The 18,661-nt window shown below is 39.5% G+C and overlaps 1 protein-coding gene across 1 annotated transcript in view; it reads right to left on the reverse strand.

The window, feature by feature from the left end:
• SLC6A2 (solute carrier family 6 member 2) overlaps positions 1–18,661 on the reverse strand; it is a 62,485-nt gene that overhangs the window by 42,732 nt on the left and 1,092 nt on the right. The gene's annotated exons all lie outside the window — the stretch shown is intronic.

The following is an 18,661-nucleotide window of genomic DNA, read 5'->3' on the forward strand; positions in this document are numbered from 1 at the left end:
GTTGAACTGTTGTATGTTTGAATACTGTACAGAAAAAAATTTGTAGTCAACAGATACTTGATACCCTGCAATTCTGAGCTTTGTTCAATGTTGCAACATACTCAGCAAAATCAGTCTGGGATACTACATATTGCTTTCACTTTATCTAGTATCTGGAAAAATTATTTTAGGTGGTTTTACTGTCAGATTTCCTGCAAGTGAGCTTTTGAAGTGCCATACTTGTCTTGCTTTGATCGTATTACAGTGTACGGAGCTGACTCACAAACCTGGCTTGTATTTGGGAGGTATGGAGTGATGTTTGATTAATGTCATGAGACTGTGGAAAACATGATGCCTATTCAGGGAAATTTTTATTTGAGAAGATTAATCCTGGGGATATGTAGTGGACATACCTATTAAATGCTAGTTTAAAATACGCAGTTTTTATGTATGACTAATACCAAGATGAACTGTGAAGTGCACTGTACTTAGGCATACTTGCTTAAGTGTCATCTGTTTGGCTGCGAGTCATTCCAGGCTTTAGTTAAAGGAGGTTTCTTTCTTTTTTTTCTTCCCCCGCCCTGCCCCCGCAAGGGATTAATAAGGTGTGGTGTAATTTTCATCAAAGAGCAGTTACACAGTATGGCAGGGCTTCATAGCTGGGTTACTTTTCAGGTGCGAAGTGATTGAAGTATTTTGAAATTGAAATAAATACCAAAGTAAGGGTGCTTAGTCATATTAATTTGACTTAATGTTTTGGAGTCTTCTAGAAACTTCTTGTTTAGCAGCTTCTGGTTAGGTCAAAAATAACAAGAAGTCAGGTATTTTTGTAAGTATCTTTATATTTGCTCTTATTTTCCTTGGCAATATCCAGAATCCGTTTTCACAGTGTTCACTCAACCCTTTCTGGGATCAAGGCCCCCTCAAAGAAAAATAAATGATGGTCAAAGTATCATTCAGATTTTCACATGAAGTAGATACAGAATAGAATAGTCTGCAAATTCTTGTGAACAGCTTGTGTGTGAGAGCTGACCAGTGTCACAGGGTCTCCATCATTGGGCTGTTTTGGAACTGTCTCCTATGAACAAGAGATGTTGTTTGGAAGACTTCTTACAGTCCAGTATTGTGTGAGCATCCTTTGGGCCAGGGAAGAGGCAAAGCAGTTGTGGTGGGCCTCTTGCTTTAGATCCAATGGTGTGAATTGAAGCATCAGACCAGACTTCTCTGCAGGAGCACTTGCTGTTAATGCCTACCCAGTACAGGAAGTCAGAGTGTGTTAGGAAGGGTGGCATGATGTCAGCTGTGTCCCTCCTGCCTGTGCCTCTGGCCACAGAAACTGCAGTGCTTTAATTGCTTGAATCCAATGTCAGATTTGGATAGGCCAGACAGCTGAACTCTTAGGAAGCAGAACTTGGCTAACACTTCAGACAAGCTTGCCAAAATCTCCCTACCTCAGCTCGCTGAGGGAACGCAATCTGTGCGATCGCTGCTTTGGCAGTAACACGCCGATAGCACTCGAGGGGATTCCACTCCCCCCGGTGTGAGCACACAGCTGCATCCCACAAGGCAACACTAGTTTCAGCAATCCCTAATGGCTCCTGATTTCCTTCTACAGCTAAGAATCTGAAGCAATTAACATCTGTAATACAGCTCTGGCACAAGAGCCATGCTTGACTCTCTACTGAGTCACATGCAGCTCGAAAGCCACAGGTTGGCCTTAGACTGCTGTGAGCTGCTACATCTCTCTCCTATCAGGTTTCACAGGATCCATACATGTCCCTTTAAGGTACCAGTGCAAATATGGGGTTAAGACAGCCTTATGTCTTATGCAAAACTAGGTTAGGTCAAACCCTCATCTTCTACAAGAACCATCTGTGTGAAACTTCAAGTGGAAACTTACACAGAATTCTTTTTAAAAACTATTACATTTAATTAATTTAATGTAAAAATACAAGACAGACTTTGCATTCCTGTGTTCTGTGCCAAAACAATTTCTTAATTTTGGTATACTAGAATCCACACAGAGTGTTTCCTTTCTTTGTCAGCATTCCCAGCATCCTAAGGGGTGGGAAGCAAAAGCTCTAAATATTCTTCTCAATCCTACCGGGAGGTCTCATCTCGCTTTTAAATCGCAGAAAGAAAGAAGCATTAATTTACTAATGGTTGAAAAAAGATAATTTAAACAGCTGTGGTTATCCTAAAAGGATTTTTGATGCACATACAAGAAGTAGGCCAGGACAGGGGTAGTTGAAACAATTTTGAACTCTTTCTGCTTGTTAGCCTTCTGCATTTGTTACCATGGTTATTTCTAGTCAAATGTTATATTGGCAGGGGTGTCTGCTAAAACAACAAACTTTGAGCAAATATTGCAGTATATTTTCCAACAGGAGTGTTTCCAGTATTTGTGCAGGAAAAGTCTAAAAGCAGAGATCTCCCAATTGGTGAACTGAAATACAAGTGGATAGCTCTACTAACATTGACCAACACTGCTTTTTTTCCATACAAAAAAAATAGTACTCCAAACAATATCAACAAACAGCTGGTAGAATGTAGTACATTTGCTTGGACAACAAGGAAAATGGGTAGAAAGTCTAATCTCTGCAGACTCTTGTGAATGAAAAACAAAGTCACTAGCTCTGAAATCTTGAAATCCAGATTGTATGAGATCATCATGGGTAGAAAACTAGGTAATTGGGATAAGGCAGGTGTTTCTAGTGCATGAATGTTATCTGGCTTTTCAGCAAACAGCCCACCAAGCTTGCACAGCCTGCAAGGGCACCTCTGAAGGAGGGGAGCTGGAGCCTGCTGCTGATGCCTGGGAAGATGGGGTGAAACACTAAGACCTTACTGACCTGAGATTAAAAGCAAGAAGGGTCTGTGTGGTACAGCAAAGAGAAGTCAGCGCTACAAAGGAGCATGATGTAACCTCAGGTCAAAGACAAGATGATGATGATGTTAACAGCAGCTATATGATGACGTTGAGCCCAGCTAGTAAGAGAGTATAGTTGTCAAAAATAACATTTTTCTGCAAAACAGATCGCATGACATACTATAAAAACTTCAGCAGTACTTTACACATATAAAATTCTCCAAGTATACAATAAAATCTTCCAAGTATGCAACATTTTTTGATGGAAAGTATTTCTGAATCATAAAACCAGTGGATCTATACCATGATGAGTGGCATGTTTCTCTTGAAGCCTTTATATTTAGCTACTCCCTCTAACAAACTGTTGCTAGATTTGAACCTATTTATATTACTACTCTCAATTTGGTCTCACAGCCTTCAGTTTTTTCAGAATTGCAATTTTAACAGCATTCCTTTCACTCAAAAGAAAGTGAAAACAAATAGTTTCCAGAAATGGTTCAGTGCTGCTGGCTGAGGCCAACTGAAGCCTGCATTTTTTTGTCTTGAGCTGTTAACCTGCTACTGCCTTAAAATCACTTGAAGTAACTTGAAGTGCAGTGTATTTATAAGCTGGTCACTGGATAGTAACAGAAAGGGTTACCTAGGCCCTCCCCGTGCAAATCCAATCATCCTTTTGCCTTTTGTTACAAGAATCATGAGCTAAAGAAACCCATTAGTAGCTATTTTGAACAAATTAATGAGAGTTAAATATATCCAGCCACTCAGAGCAGAATGATTCATTCACAAATAACAGCCAAGTCATTGGCCAAGGTCCTATTTACATAAATTAATGAAACGATCACATTCACAACAATGTGTAGTTTAAAGATAATTGCAGGCACATACAAGAACAGGACTCTGGCCTGTGTTGTTTGATAGGAAATTAAAGAATAAATGAAGAGACATGGTGGGTTTGAGAGAATATAAATCAGGTTGATTCAAGATGGACAGTATGGCAGTGAGGAGCTCTGGAGTTTTGCAGGGGTTTCCTGCTGCTGATCTTCGCCACACTCACCGTGGGTGGCTTAGGAAAAGAACAATTCCCATCATTTGCCATGAGTGTGGCCATAGAAAGTCCAAAAAATCTGGTTTACAGGTTGCAGCGATAACTTTTAACCTTGTGCTTCTATAGCAGAGATGCTATTGGAGTTGGATCTTTTGTTTCTAGATCAATGCAACAAGGAGAGTTTTATCTGTAGATGGGTAAGTAAATACATGGGAGTTTGTAACAATATGAAAGCCTAGCTGCTAACATTCCTGCCCAAATCCACTGGCTTGATTTTGTGCCTTTTTCTGTTTTAACTACCTGGCTGGTTTAAACAAGAAATGAGAGAGAAAGTGAGCAGGACTGTGGAGACAGCTTGTAGACTGTTATTTATGCCATCCCTATTGCTATGTTCAATAGGACAGGGGTTGTAGGAGTGGTAGTATCCTTTCCTGGACAGATAACACTGTTGGGAGCAAACCAGCAAACTTTCTAGTTCACAAACTCTTCAGAGGGTCCTAGTCAGGGGAGATGTATAGTACTGGACTGCTGGGTCAGCATGCAGATGCCTCCCTGGAGAACACTGCTGCTTCACAACAGACATGACTGGAAGCTTAAGAGATATTAAATTAAGAGGGAAAAATACTATACTAGCGTTTTATAAATAGGAATATTCTATTCGTGTTTTTTCCCCAACCTTGCAATTATTAGGGGTGACACAAGGCTATATTCACCTGCAATTGCATATCAACAAAACCACCCATGTAAGGTGTAGGCTGTACTTCAGATGTACAAGAGCAAGGTGCCTGTCAAAATGTACCCTGATTTACTGGTGGCAGAACATCCATGGCTAAAAATACTTTTGAATGAGGATATCAGACAGTATTTTCTGTAAACTTGTGGATCAAGATAAGCAGGGTTTCCTAGATTCCAGCACTAGATCCATAACAGCATAACCTCACGTGGTAAGTTTTCCTTGAACCGTTAAGTACTGAAAAGATATTTTCTGTGATATACAGAACATCATCATGTACATGAAAGGAAATACTACTTCATCAGCTTAGCTGTCTCTTAAATGTAGGGAGACTTGGTGCCAGGGAGATTTTGGCAACTACAGTTCTACTTTGGTTCAGATACAGACTGTTAGTCACAGTTTTCTCATCTTCTCAGAAAACTTGTATGTTCATTTGTGTTGGGCTTTTTTTCCCCTCAGTCAGCCATGAACTAAAATGAATGTTTTCAAAATTCATGGATTAATCTGACTTTGATGCCAGAATGGCTTGTTAGATACTTTGAACTAACTTGCTGTCTAACATAGACCAGAGTTTCAGACAGAAAAACCTACAAACTTGATTGGAAGATACTAGACAGATCTTTTGCTATTTGGTTGTTTTGTTTTGGTTTTTTTTTTTTGGTTGGTTGGTTTTGGTGTTGTTTTGTTTTGGATTCTTTTGTTTGTTTTGTTTGTGCTTTGTTTTTGAATTGTTTCAGCCTTCTTTTTATAATCTGTAGAGACTGAGTGAACCAAACTAATTAATTACAGTGCAATAGTGATACCTGCATTTCTGTCTGAAATTGCCACCCTACAGGTATTTCTTGGTGTAGCACATTCATACGTTGGCATGTTGAAGAGCTGTGTAGACACTTTTGGTACCTAAATTAAATTATGGTGTCCACTTTCTGAGCTGTGCATTTGATGCATCAGGAATGCCAAATTTATATCCCTGAAATGTTTTTCCACCTGCATAGCAAAGAGTCTGGGATGAATCCTCTGGAGGTTAGCTCCTCATTTAGGCAGTATTAGTCCTTGCTTTCTACTCTCTCTGACATTTTCAGGATTGTCCCTGTGGGAGCTGCTCAGTGTCCTTGCACATTGTACCACTGTACACAAGGAAATTCCCCTCCCAGCCATGCCCCCTGTGCTGGGGGGGGTAGAACTGCCCTGGCAGAGCTAATCAGAGCCACAGCAGTAGCTACACAGCAAGGCAGGGTATGTGAAATGTGCTTTGTGCTGTCCATGTAACAGGGCAATTCCTGGTTCTCAGCAATCTCGGATGGAGGGTGTTTCTCTTAAAGACTGCTTTTCTTTTTCACGTTGTCAAAATAAAAACCAGCCTCCAGCCTCCAAGTTAAGCACCCTCTGGGGAGGATGCAGTACCCATTTTAGGCAGCATGAGATTCATAACTGTGCCAGGGTAAAACAAAGTGCCCAAGACATCTTAAATCAGCTCCAGACAAGTGCCAAGCAGCTTTCAAGAGGATTAATGTACAAACCCATAGGAGGTAAATGCCTTGAAATTCTGCAGAGAAGAATCAAGTACAGCAGTCTGTGGTACTCTTAAAACTTGCCTTACCGTTTGGTGGTTAATCCCATTCTAAGTTGTAACTTCAATTTTTTGGCTCAATGACTAAAGCAAAAGATTCCTTTTCCTTCCAGTCTTTATTAGAGATTTATTTTTAATAGTGTAATACTTTCTGTACAATCTTAATCTTTACAAACTCTTAACTAACGGAATTCCCTAAATTCTTCCTCTCAGTAAAGGGTTATTTCTATTACAGAAGTGTGAGACAGTCAAAGTTCCTATCTATAAGAATTCTAGTCAATCTAACCTTTACTCCCTGTTGTTGTAAATGAAGTCTTCAGGATGAATGTTCTTTCTGATGCCACTAAAGGAAGTAGAGTAACTGTACTGTAAACTGCATATAATGCAGGCTTAAACAGGGCTTTAAAGCAGAAGGCAAGCAGTTACATACCCTATAGAGCCATTCTCCATGTTTTCTTACAACCCACCTATGTTTTCTGTCAATACTGCTGGGAAGTACTCTTTATGTGCAATTTTCTGATATTTTTTAGACATGCTTTCCAAATTACAAAGTATAGATATCAGACATATTTTGAAGTTAATAGTATGCTATCTAGCCATAAAGAATATTTTCTTATAGAAGACAAATGTTGCATCATAATAATTTATTTGTAAACTTTAATGGCTGTGTGTGGTGCTATTAACAGTGATATTGGCAAATTTACCATTAGTCATGGCTACTATTTGCATAATTGCCTAGAAAAATTGAAAATCCTGTACTCTTACCAAAGATTATAGCTATTCTTGGGTTGTGCTAATGTTTTGGAAGGTCTGGGCAAGGGTAGTTTCCAAGTGAGTGTGGCTTCTTTACTTTGCACCTTTCTGTTAGCACTGAACACAAGCATTTCCCAAAAACTGTCACAGCGTTCTTCACTGAAAACTTTTTCTTTTGGAAAAAAATCTGTATTTGGCACAGGGTAGCGGTGGTAATATTCTGTGTGCCAGCCATTAGGTGGGGGTCTCTGAGAATTTGGGCATCATGAGCACAAAGTGAAACTTCTGCAGCAGGAGGACGGTAAGAACTTTCTCAACATAATTTTTCTTGAAAGGGTAAACTGAGTCTCATTTATACCAGTATGAAATCACAGTGCTGCACAAATCTACCTAGTAGGAGATAGGTACTAGACTAGTACCAGCTAGTAACACCCTTCTTTCTGTCCTCCAACTACTCAGCTTCTTCTGTGGGAATTGATAAGACAAAAGTTTTTATTTAAGTTTGCAACTTGAGCCTCATGTTTGTTCTTAGTGGACTGTTTTCCTAACAGGCTTCAAGCAATGTAATTGTCCCCTCAGTCCAAGCTGTCCAGTACGTGCTTTGTCACTGCCATTCTGCACAGGCCTCCTAGCTTGAAATTCCATGGAAGAATGTGAAAATTACCCCAGGGCCCATCATAGCTCCCTGCGAAGATGAAGCAGAGGCCCATTAACAGCTTGAAGCAAAATCCTTCTTGTTTCATCACAGTGCAAACTTTTGCTTGGGCAGATTGCGGGGCAGTTTTGTTCACTGATTACTCAGACCTTATGATAAATCAGTGTGGCTGAGTCTGGTGTTTTCAGCTTGTCGCACAGTGGAGATTTTGTTGTTATTTCTAAATAGCTTTAAACATCATTAATACATCATGACTGTAAAACGGTATTTAGAAAGAAAAATATAAGCGATCTTGAAGATATCAAAATCCCTTAATTCAGGGTTAGAGACAGTGATTTTGTCATCAGCTTCTGTATGAGTCAATAGAGGATTAACTGGCTGTTTAGGAAGAGCCTGGTAACTGGTATCTGCCTCTTTGTTTTAGGGTAGAGTTAAGAGAGTAACTTATGCCAACTGTATTCCTTTAACCACCAATTTCAAAAGTTCAAAAACCATGAAGTAGGCCCCAGAATACTCTAAAATGTATGATCTTCTACTAAAATCCTTTTATTTGCCTGCTTTCTTTTAGTTTTGAATTTACTTTGTACTTTTCCAGCTTTTCTCTTCAGCTTTGAAAGCTAGAAAGAGATTCTTGCCTAATAATTTGTCCCTATGAAACTGTGAGAGTAAAAGGCACTTCTTAAAATAGTACTTTTTTTTACTGCTTGAGCCCGACATAGGAGAATGCTGAGGTCATAGTCTAACTCTCAGAGAGTAAATCTATTTTTTGTAATAATGACCATCATCTATGTGATCCTAACAGTTTGCTTATTAGGTAAAGTACTGAGCTATTGTACTGAGTGAAGATCAGTTACTACTCAGTGGAAGTCTTCTATATCAGTTTAGTCTGAATAGGTTTTTTATTACTTTACTCTGTTTTTCTTCTCTCATAATTCTTTGTCTAGAAATTCTGTCTTAGGAGTCCTTAAGAGAGAGATGTCTGTTATTTGGGTTTAAATCCTGGCTCTGGTGACGTCAATGGAAAAAAATCACCCATTGACTTCAGCTGGGTCAGGATTTCTCCCATGGGGTTTACGAATCTATTGATTTTAACTAAGGCTGTAGAGCCATACATACATGAGAAACAAACTCCAGAAAAGAAGCAAATGATCAAACTCTTCCACCAAACAAAGTCCTGGACTGTCTTTGATCTCGCCTGTCTCATAATCTCATTTACACATCTGAATTTCTCTTCTGAAAGGAGACTGCACAGCACAAGCTATTCCTTAGTTTTGTGATAAACTGTAGAACTAAGATGCCTGTGTACAGATCTAATCTCCCCTCAGTTTGAGGGCATGAGCTTGTGAGCTTTCTTCAAGCATCAGTCTTACTGCACATCAGTAGGCAGATACAGCCCTGCATGCTGATGAAGAGTCATGTACCAAACGTACTTTTGAGAGTGGCTTCTAAGCTGTGAACTTGGTGTTTTGGTAACTTTCAGCCTTGAACTTTCTAATATCATAGTAAGTCCAATATACTTAATTGTGAAATTACTGTGTTGTGAAATAAGGATTCCTCTGCCAAGAAGGAAAGGTGCTGAGACCTCCTGAAATGTGGGTTACATTAACATTGAAGAAGAGAAAAGAAATCTTTCAATTGTAGAATATACCCATGAGAGTCTGTGTGGAGCTTGGTTTTTTTCTAAAGGCAAATCTTTTGAGGGTATTTGGAGCACCTTCTAAATTTAGGATTTGAGAAATTGTTTCCTCCTGTATCAATCCTTGGGGGAAAAAGACTGTATCTCTGTTTTATTGTTGCACTCTCTTAAAAAAAGGTGTGTTCAGGGGTAACCTCTCATTATCAATGGATTGTGTCCTTGCTGTCATTGTGGCTATGGTGATAAGTGAGGTCCTACATGTGAATTAGGCACTGCTAAAAACTGCCACTCCTACAATACCCTAATAAATAAAATAAAGTGGGAAATCCAAGAATGGTCTGCTTGGGAACGATCTTTGTTATTACTGGGCTCTGTATTTAAAGAGGTGGTGATGAGCCACCCTAAAATTCCATATTATTTTTTTTTCCTGTAAATGTTGTGGCATCAGGTTGGGATCTCCCCAGACCTGTGAGGATCTACTGCTCCACCTTGTGGTCTGAAAAACGCTTCCCGTTATTCTACTCTCTAGTAGTGCTGTGCCAGAAAAAGTCCAGCCTCTTCCCCTTTTTTTATTTAACTGGACTTTGGCTGGAACCAGTATCATACTTTCCCTCGAGATATGGATCGTAAGGGCATGTAACGTGCTGTCACCTTTGGCATGCTTCAGGAAAGACATTGCAAGAGGTCTTTCATTACAGAAGAGAAAAATAGAAATGAAAATACCAGTGAAGAGAAAAGTGCTGTACACACATACCCACATACTTCAGGAGGTGCAAAATAAATTAAAAATAGCTAGCAAAAAAAAAAAAAGCACAATACTCAGCCATTTTTTTCAGTACATACACCGGGCCCAAGGAAACACTGATTTGGATGGTCAGCGAAGCAATTGCAGAGGGTTCATTCTTCCATGCTGCTGTTGGGCCAGAAAAACAGCTCATTCCCACAGTCCTGCAGTCTTCAGTAAAGATGAATGCTGTGCAATTGCCCAGGCACAATCCTTCCCCTACATCAATGCCACAAAAGCTGTTTCTCAAACTAGCAAGAGTGCTGTAGCAAGACAGGACACCCAGTGCTTGGAAATCATGCAATAACTTTCTCCAGCTCTGAAATAAAGACTGCAAAAGAGTAATAGTCTTCTGCTGTTGAAATCACAATTCCTGTGTACTTCAGTGGGGTGGGATCAAACCAGTACTGCTCTTCTGATGCTGGGCTTGTTCTAGGAAAGCAGTTTAAAACAAAGCATTCCAAGAAAGGCTTTATGTTTGTGTAGTCTAACACCACCAGCCTGGGAGGGTTGGATCCTATTTTGGACACTTAGCATATATTCTTAGACCATTCTAATAGCCAAACTGTAGATATCAGTTAATACCTACATTAAGAACACAGCTTCTGCAATCACTTGTGCTTTTGGAAGTGAGTGGTTGTGTTCATAAAGCCTTAAGGAGTAGGAGCACTGGAAAAATTACTGTCTTCTATAAAAAGACTTATTGTATAATAAGGGCAGCTTGTCTTACTACATACCAGCAGTCAGAATGCTTGTCATAAAAAAACATTTATGGACTGGCAGCAGACAACTGCCTGCCCAATCCTGCCTGAATTTTGCTTAGCAATATGTTATCACACAATTCTGTCTGGACAGTTGGTAGTATGCTTTGGATGAATATGAGTTTAGAGAAGGATGTGACTTACGCAGCCAGATCTCCCTGGTGGCATTTTCTGCTTCTGAATGATAGACCCTGGTTCCCAAATTGCTATTCTGTACTGTCACCTTTGTCATGCTTCAGGAAAGATTGCAAAACTTGTTTGAATAGAGAATAGGGGAAAGGAGAAGGAAGAGTGAAAATAAAACAAAGGATGGTTTTGATAAGTAGTCTAGAGGTTCTTTCCTATGGTTTTCTTGAAGAATATGTCACAAGGCAAGAAAATTAACTGTTTTCCTTCCATTCCTCCCACCTCCTTTCCCCTCTTTATGGATAAAAGATTTCAAAAGCTCTGTGGCTAAAATTAAGTATATTGAATCTATACAGAAGTTAAGCTGCTGAACTATACTACAGTTACCCAAAATTTCCATGAGAACAGGAATTATTCATCAGTACTGGGGATCTAGTCACTTTCAGTGCTGATTTCCTGAAGGACTCAGATATCCATCTTTAGGAAATCAAGTTTTGAATGTCGATAAAGCCTTTAATTTGAAACTATTCTGACTTTGCACCAGTATATAAGATCTGCACAATTAGGATGAAACCTTTGCATCAAAGGTTCAAGACTTGATACAAAGGTAGGGAGAAGGAAAGCAGAAGATTAAGGAGTTGTAGTTGGAGGAGGTGATTACAGGTTGTCAAGACATGGGTAATGGGCTGCTAACATGAATCCTTTGTCTCCAAAAGCCTTGAGGAAGGAAAACACAAGGTTTATAACCAGTGTGATACTCCTGGATTCCTTACATACTCTTCATTGAAAATGGATTGGGACAGTGGATTTGTCCTGAATACAATTTATGTCAACTTTAATAAAGATGATGATAATAATAGTAACAACTATAACAATTTTTTCTGTTGTCACATTTCAAGTCAAGAAGTTGAGAGTCAGTTGCAAGATTCCAGGGGGGTTGGACAATCCTTAAGGTCTCTTCCAACCCAAATAATTCTATGATTCTGTATGTACAGAGAAAACGGAAAGTACTAAGAGTGAGGTAGTAGTGAAAGACCCAGAAGTATTTTACAAAGACACATTATTTAAATTTGTCTCTTGACTTCTGAATTACAATATTTTAGTGTAACTATATCTCCAAGTGTAGAATTTATTAGTTCTGGTTTACTATTCTGTAATAACGTTGAGAGCAGTTAGGTACAACATCATCTAATAACTACATGTAGTAACTGCAATATATGTAAATTCTGTGCAGTTTACAGTGCAGACTGATATCAGAGAACCATACTACAGTTCTTAAATATTTAATCAATTGGTTAAACTGGGACAAAGGCTTTACAACTGGGAGTTACTGATGTGCTTACCATCAGACACAGCAAAAATGAAGACATGGGCTATCTGATGTTGCATTTCAGAACTGCTCAAAATTCTTGAAACCATTCATTTCCATTTTAATACACAGCAAGAAATTCAGTAATTTATGGACTGATTTAATCCATCATTCCCCTCACAGCATATCTAAACTCTCACTAAAGCTCTATGTTCCTCCTGATCTTATGTGTAAGGAGTTGTATTAACATTCTGTTTCATATTGGTCTAAGCATGGGGAGGAGGTATCTGTCTGGAAATGGTATCTTTAGACTGCTGGAGCTGTATTCACATATTCACTAAACTGACAGACAGGTTTGTGGTATTTTGCTTAAAGATGAAAGGGAAATTCTGCCCCCAAACCATGTAGGCCATGTTTCAGTCTCCTTAGAGGTATTTTGGTTTCTTCAGTAAAGAAGGGCTGTTGGCTGCTACACTCCTAACCAGGCCTTTCTATTTTCTGTTGCTCCCAGAGCTTAAGACGATGTGAGTGAGAAAGCAGACACGAACTGCTATTTCATCTTGAATGAGTACCCAAACCCAGGACCCCGGGTCAAACTGTAAGAAAGTCCTATATTTATTTTAATAGGAGTTAATGTGAGCTTTGAAGGCTCCCTAATGTGACTTGCAGAATTTACTTGGGCAGGAATGGCCTACTAGGGGTATTTCAGTACTTCTGTTCCTTGGCAGAATTGAGAAGGGTGTACAGGAATGAAGACAGCTTGGAGGGGAGGCAGGGAAGACCTTAACCAGAACTGTTTAGTACTTGATGTCTTTTCTGCCTCTTAGTTTAGAATAAAGTACTTCAAGTGGGAATCAAAATACGCATCCACTGTACTTAGAAAGATGTATCTTTGCTTTGTCAGCTGGTTCACACCAGCTCTTTTATTATCAGTAAAGCTTGAAAATCAGTTTTGGTAATTGATTGGAGCACCCCTTAGATCAGTTCTGAATACTTGCCCTGTATCAGCCACAGGATGGTACTCTTAAGTGTAACATCAAGCTAAATATTATGGATCTTGTCTAGAACCTTTATATGCTGGTGTATCTCTAGACCTTTGTAAAATTGTCAAGCTAAGAGTTGCTAGAATTGTTCAGGGACAAATAACTTCTCTGCACAGGCAGGTATTTAGCTGAGAGTCTGTGTAGTGCGCCACTCATACACTATTTCATGGTATCATACCTGAGAGTCAGAAACAAGAACTTTACAACTGATGAAAGATTTGGGTGAGAGATTCAGTTCTTCCCTCTCAGTTATTCTTAATACTTCGTATGTAGTAGGTGTATAATGCACTAGCTTATAACCCTGCAGACATTCCTGTTCTGAAGATTTATTTTGTGGAGCCAACAAGCCATGTAGAGCAGAACAGGGGCTTTCAGAGAAGCAGCTGGCAACTGGCATGTGAGCTCCAGTGCTGAAGAGCCTGGGTTGAACCCATGCCCTGCATGCACCAGGTGATTAGTGGCTGATCAAGGAAAGGAGAGAGAATAGATGAAATGGGAAAGGGAAGAGAGCAATTGGGAGCTGGACACTGGCTCTGACCCTGGCAAAGGAGGTACTGCCACACTACACAACTGAGCAGTGTCCCTAATGTCACACTACGGCTGAGAACCCAGAGCTCATGGCCATAGCAAGGAGATCAGCATAACAGTTTAACCTGTCTGAGGTCAGTGGTTTGATGTGCTAATGGGAATTGAAAACCCCTTTTTAGGAAACCAAAATCACTAGATTTGCATCTGAGCTTTGATTGACTGATGAGTCAAACTCTTGGCGTAGGCTTTGCAGTGAGATTACTTCAAAGTTGATTTATTATTATCATCATCAATGCTATTTTGAAATATAAACTCTGATATTGTAAGGCAAAGGTCATCCACCTTTGAACTGTAAAGTGCTGGGTTATATTCTTCCCCAAAATAGGGATTAAATTTGGTGACAGACACTTTGCAAAACTGAGGAGGCAGAGTGTACTAGAAAGACAAGGTGGTGCTGTCAGCACCACAGTTTCCTCTCAGTGAAGTGGTGCAGTGGCCAGGCTCCCAGCTCTGTGGGAGGTGACAGCTACACGGTGTCATTCTCGATGCATGACAGCTCTTGGCTCCTGACTTTTTGCTGGGCCTGTTCAGGGATATTTGGATCTGGTTTATGCTGTCTTTGGTACCTGTGCTGTGGATTGCTCGGTCCTGCATTACAGCTTATGGAACTATGACTAGGACAGGGAGCATTAGGATAAATTGTAAGATACTTCTGAAGTGTATTGATTGCTGGCAAACTGTTTGTTGAAGCAAACAATTTCTTCTGGAAATACTGTGGTCTGAAAACACTTAAAAATAATGCTGCAGGGGAGATTAAAAGTGTGTATTATGATAGGTAGAGTACTGTTAAAATATTTATCTGCTGCTATTCTTAAATTCGTTAAAAACTTAATCTGATTCTTATGATACAGTAAGTCTCCAGTGACTAATCTGACAATTACATGCTTCCTAATGAGTAGTCTGAACATGACTGACCTTGCAAATACTTTGGCTCACAAAAGTACTTCATGTTGGTAAATTCTTTTTCCCCAGATTTCAGTGGGAAATATTAATTCTGCCTATGACTATGCAGGAACAGGAAACAAAAATGAACATTAATACTGAAAGTGTCTTGTACAAAAACTACAATAGCTTGTTAACTAAGACTGAGCATCATCCTCCCCCACTGTGAGCACATCAGTTAATCATAGTAGGCATTACTCAACTTCATTTGGCATCAGTAAAATTTTAGATGTAATCCAAATATCAGGGTAAATCTTTCCCTACGTTGATGAGAGTATAATTTTAATAGTAGTCTTCTTCCTTAATTCAACATAGCCTCTTGTAGAGCTGGGGAGCAATTAAAAGGTTGGTTGCATTATAAAGAATTCTTTGGAGTACAGTGATGTTGACCACTTACAGAAAGAGTTATACAGCTAGGAAATCTTTTTCTTAAAAATAATAATTTTAAAAAAAGTGTTCTTGCCAGGAATAAGTTATAATGAGGATATAGCTCTTGTAAGATTAGCCAATAGAAATGACTGTAGTTGATGATTTCTCCAGTGACAAGCCCTGCTCCTTGCAACTCTCAAAAATGCACTGCACAAAAAGTATTCCATTTGCTACAAACAGTGCTTTTCCTTTGTGCTGTGAGCAGCAGTCAAATACATGTAAGTTGTGGTATTTTTTGATCAGCTGGACTGACAAGGTGATGTTTGAGAATTCCCCCTTTTGGAGTGTTGCCATATCTACTTAATGGGAGCTTGCAGATTTTTCCCATCTGTTCAGAGCCTACCCTATCACCTGATAAATGCTTTAGAGCACATAGTGGACATATCCTGCTTCCAAGAAGTCAGTGAGGGCAAGAACTCCTTCAGTCCATTCATACTAAATTGTACTGTAAGCTTTCTGTGGCCCATTTTGTATTACAATACAGCCGCTGGATGTGTCTCTGCCCTTGTAAGGCAGGCAAGTCCTATGAAAGTAGATAACTGATATAGAAAAATAAATGCTCAAGATTTTTAGATCTTACTAAAGACTGGGGATTTTTTTAATAGCAGAAGAATGATTCCAAAAATTACAGTTGTTTACAGAAGGGTTACATTCTGCCATCTATCTTTGAGCAGAAATCCCATTGGGGTCTCTCAGCAGGCTACTCCCAAAACACAGATGTTTCTGGCTATTCATTCAGTGTTTTAGTTCTGCTGGATGCTTCTTACTCTCTAGCTTTTTGTTACTGGGAGCTTGTTAAAATATGAATGTTTCTTTTTGCTACCACCACCAGTGCTGTCTCCGAAGTTATCTAACAAAAAAAGTCTGTATAGCTGCCACTGGGCGGTGTATGCCTTGTGTAAGTAAAACACACTAAAGTAAACTCTCAGAGTTTTGTATAAGTGGAACTTCCAGATCTAACTCAAAAGCTTCTGTCTGGTTTTTTTCTAGAAAATTTCCCTATTGTTTATCAAAGAAAGAAACTCCAGGACTTGGCTGGTAAAAAGAAGGGAGTGTATATACATCCATGTCAAATTCAACTTTGAATGGGGGAATACAGTGTGTATTTATACTTTCCTTCTCAGTTCTTGTAAGTTTCCATGCTTTCTTGAGAGCCACCTACTTTTACAAATATGGAAAGGCCATTAGTGTGTCTGCAGGCATCTTGAATTAATCATAGTTAGCTTTAGGACACAGTCCATATGTCAACCACCTAACTTTTTTTAAAATGTAAAGGAGAATGCCATTTTCTACCACTTCCATGTCCTTGATACTGTTGTTCAACTTCTAAGAACTTCTGTAGAACCTTCGTGGGTGTAGCTTTTGGTAAGATACAGGAGAATGTCTTTTTGTTAGGCAGCACAAGCTATGCTAACCCAGGATTTAGGACATTGCAACATGCTTTCATTTCACTGAGTATTTTGTATCAATCTATTGATAACATGTTAATAACCCACACTGTCTAAAGCCAGCTCTAGGTAAATCACCGAGGCTGAGTATTTGCTGAAGCTTTCAGAGAAACTGCGGAGAACTGCATGAGGAAGAGGAAAGGAAACCTTTTACCTTCCACTGCTTTGCTTTATACATACCATCCAATTCAAGTTTCATCTATTCTGTTGGATTTTTCTTTACCTAGCAGTTCCTTATAAATATCAAAAAGCAAACAGTAATCCTATTATGAGCATCCTGGAATTTTTTTTTTAATAGGGTAAGTCTGAACATGGTATACAAGTATAAAAACAGCTTCTGATTTCATCCCTTTAATTCGTTCAGCAGTCCAGAAAAACTACTAAGATAGTGAAATGAAGTTTTTGCCATGTCTATATCCACATACCAACTTCTGCATGGGGAAGCATAGCAATTATATGAAACCCATTGTGTTATCCTTTTGAGGCAGCAAAAGTTAAATTAGTGCTAGAAAGGGTCCCTCATGCAATAGCAGCGTGGGGGGGGGGGAAGGTATTTAAGAATATCTGAGACTTATGACTGGAAAGATCTCAACAAAATCCAACGATATCCCACAGCTCTGCCTATTGTCTTATGTTTTTTGATCTTGTAGGAAAATATAAAGCAAACAAGCTCCCAAACACAGTTTCAAAGAAAGAAGGGACTGAGTTGGCTTGAAACTCAGTAAAGTACTTTTAGAGCCTGAATCTCTTACAAGAGTTTCTACTGACTACAACTGATATGTATGTTCAACATGAGAGGCAATGGATGGAAAATTTTTAAGATACCATAATGATCTCTGTATCGGTAAACAGTTCTCAGCTATTCTATAGACTTTGGTAGCAAAGGGCCTGTCCACCTTTGCTTGTAAAGGTCTGATTTTACTTTGATGATATTGAAGAGTTAATGTAAACTTTTCACTGAAATGTACCTCTTGTAGCTGTTGGCTTTCTCTTCACTGCCATTTGAAAGTATTCGAATTGGAAGATGCTAATGAAGACCCATTTTTTTCTAGCTGAACTGACACAAGATAATACATGGTGGCTAAAGAAGATGCAGGAGTTGCAGACTGTTACCTTCTGTGCCTGAGCTGGCAGTAAATTATGAAGGAAGCAGGTGAGGAAATTAATTGACCTAAATTACAACAGAAAAGAGTTCAGGCACTCTGGGTGTCACCTTGTGCAATGCGAGATAGGGGAATGTATCTCTTTTCCTAAAAATTGCTAGATGACGTGGAGATGTGGCAATGGTGCATCTGTCCTGAGTGCTATGAATGATGCTGCTGCCACACCTGCACCTGACACGGCGGGAGCCTGCTGGGTTCATGATGCATTGTGCTGCTGTGGTGTGAATGGCTAGGACTATTTTTGGGCATAACGAAATAAGGATGGAGGTTATTTTTCAGTGCTAAGTACTTTCTTCAGTCTGTCTGGGTGGTGAGCAGAGAGGTTTTCTGACTCCTCTCAGAAGTTTTGGAGGTACCAAGCTCGACTGAGTGTTTCATTAGCGCCAGTATCCTCTTAAGTTCCAAGGACAGGTATAATTCCATGTTATTTGATAGGGATTTTCCCATTCATCCTGCATTCCTATTTTAATGGGAGGCAATTATTTTATGCTACAAGTGTGAACTACTAGCCTTTATCACCAGGCAACCACACTATCACTATATACATACATAACTGTCTTTCAGAACGTGCTTTCTATCTATCGGTTCTGTCTGTATGGCTCACCGTTCACACACAGTTCTCCATCTGCCAGGCAGGGTCTGTTCTTTCGGTGTGTGATTTGAAAGCACTCCAGGCACCTGCCCGGCTTGCAGACGGTGTTACTCCATCGCAGTCTGGAGACATCACTGACAACACAGCGTACTTCAGGGAAATGAAAGCGGATGATGGAGTTAAGGTCTTACTGAAGACATGGCAGACAATCTGAGCCAACTATGGTTACTGTGTGT

This window comes from Corvus cornix, chromosome 11, assembly GCF_000738735.6.
Source record: "Corvus cornix cornix isolate S_Up_H32 chromosome 11, ASM73873v5, whole genome shotgun sequence".
NCBI lineage: Eukaryota > Metazoa > Chordata > Aves > Passeriformes > Corvidae > Corvus > Corvus cornix.